Source organism: Ictidomys tridecemlineatus, chromosome 10 (genome assembly GCF_052094955.1).
Source record: "Ictidomys tridecemlineatus isolate mIctTri1 chromosome 10, mIctTri1.hap1, whole genome shotgun sequence".
Lineage (NCBI taxonomy): Eukaryota > Metazoa > Chordata > Mammalia > Rodentia > Sciuridae > Ictidomys > Ictidomys tridecemlineatus.
The window spans coordinates 94,786,818-94,789,155 of NC_135486.1; the positions used below are offsets into that span (position 1 = coordinate 94,786,818).

Below are 2,338 nucleotides of genomic sequence, written 5' to 3' on the forward strand. Positions count from 1 at the left end.
AGTGAGAGAAATAAAGGCAATAAAATGAGTGTTTTCATAAGGCTGAAATAGCCTATTCAAAGGACAATCTTTTGTTCTGAGACTTTAGGGCAAAGTCAAACCAGCTTGTTTAGCCCATCACACAGAAAGCTGATCACTGAAAACAATGAGTGTTGCAAAAGAGAAAGGGCTTATTAATGATGCAGCCAAGCGTGTAGATGGAAGAATAAGTCTCAAACCTGCCTCCCCTGGAATAGGATATAGGGATATTTATGGGATAAAGAATCAGACGCATATGAAAAGGTGACTAGTGGTGAAATAGTCAGTGGTCTGGGCATCTGCGTTCAATTTTCATAGCTCTTCATAATACGTAAGTTCAGAAAATGATGACATTAGTATGATCTTGAGGGTGGAGTTTTCAACCCTTCAACATCAAAGAAATTACTCATTCGATAGCTGCACAGGCCTAAGAAAAAGGGTTTGTGATTTTAGCCAGTTTTGAGATAGACAAAAGTGACCTTCAAGGTCCTGAAAAAAACAGCTTAGGCATCTCTTATCATCATGACCCACACATCAGAAGTATTATAGCACAGTTAGTGGGAGACTAATAACATATTGTTCAGGTACCTGATCTCTAAAGTTGGTGATTTTTAAAATCAACTGAAAACAGGCAAGTTTTTTTCTAGAGGGTTTATTCAGGCTTTCCCTTAGTTTTGACCTATTGTAACAAAAATCACATATAGTCAAAGTTAACCTTCAAAATCTTTATGAACTCACTCAGTCCAATATATCATTATTTCTTAACAATTCCAATCATAGCCTGTTTTTCCTACAGCATTGGAATAGATTACTAGTTCTGTAGTTTGAGTATATTTAGTAAAAATTTTTGACTCACCTTTAAGTGCCATGTTATTTAAAAAAAAAAATTGTCTTAAAAGACTAGAACCACACTCAGCTAAAGAACATGGAAGGTCACCTAAGCAGTTCAAAGAGATTTCCTTCACCTTTCTCCGTCCCTTTCAATATAGGAAATAGAACTAAATGCATTCTAAAATGACAAACCGTACAGTAAAGGATGCGCATAGCATCTATGGAACCAACCCTCAATATTTAGTGGAGAAGATCATTCGGACACGAATCTATGAATCTAAGTACTGGAAAGAAGAGTGTGTGGGACTAACCGCTGAACTTGTAGTGGATAAAGCCATGGAGTTATAGTTTGTGGGTGGTGTCTAATGGTGGAAACATAAAACCAACTCCCTTTTTGTGTTTAACCTTGAAGATGTTTCAGATTCAACCTGAAAAGGATATCATTGTAGAATTTATAAAAAAATGAAGACTTCAAGTATGTCTGCATGTTGGGGGGCACTTTACATGAGACTGACAGGCACTGCAATTGATTGCTACAAGTACTTGGAGCCATTGTACAACGACTGTCGAAAAATCAAGAGCCAGAACAGAAATGGGGAGTTTGAACTGATGCATGTTGATGAATTTATTGATGAACAGTGAGACTCTATAATATCATTTTGCCCCGGCTACAGAAATGCTATGTCCTGGAGAAAGCTGAGCAACTGGAACCTCGAGTTAGTGCTCTAGAAGAGGACATGGATGATGTGGAGTCCAGTGAGGAAGAAGAAGAAGATGATGAGAAATTGGAAAGAGTATCATCACCTGACCACCAGCGCAGAAGCTACAGAGACTTAGACAAGCCCCCGTCGCTCTCCAACGTTGCGCTATAGGAGGAGTCCATCTCCCAAAAGACGAAGCCCCTCACCTCGCCTAGAAAGGCATCAGAGCAAGAGTCCAAAATGTCACCGGAGCAGGTCCCAAGATCGACACAGATCTTGCTCCAAGTCCCCAGGTCATCATCGAAGTCACAGACATAGGAGCCTTTCAAAATCTACTGAAAGATCTAAGAAAAGCCACAAGAAGAGCCAGAGAGGGAATGAGTAGTGAACTCAGCTTGTGATTATGAGGGTAACTACTCATGTGAAAGAATTAAGATCTGCTTTCCAGGCAGTTTTAAGAGCAATTTAGTTTTTTCTTATCAAGATTTTCTACCTTTTTTCTTTTTTTTTTTTTTTTTGTAATGAAAAAGGTGCTGAGTTTTGCCTCTTTTTTTGAACTGTAATCAATATCTTTGAGGGGTGATGTTTCTTCATGTCAGTTTTTGACCCAACTAACTATAACTGTATTCAAACTTATGAGGCTAGGAAAAGATCTGGAGGTTGGGAATATGAATGAGAAAGGATCTGGCCACCTGATGAGCCACCCTTTTCTCTTTTGTTATTAAATCTGACATAGACAAAAAAAAAAAAAGAATATGGAAATGTGAGGTGGTTACATGGCTACATGC

The 2,338-nt window shown here is 38.5% G+C and overlaps 1 pseudogene; it reads left to right on the plus strand.

The window, feature by feature from the left end:
* The first annotated feature begins 1,032 nt into the window (after positions 1-1,032).
* Positions 1,033-1,943, plus strand: LOC101960601 (pre-mRNA-splicing factor 38A pseudogene; annotated as a pseudogene).
* The last annotated feature ends 395 nt before the right edge of the window (positions 1,944-2,338 follow it).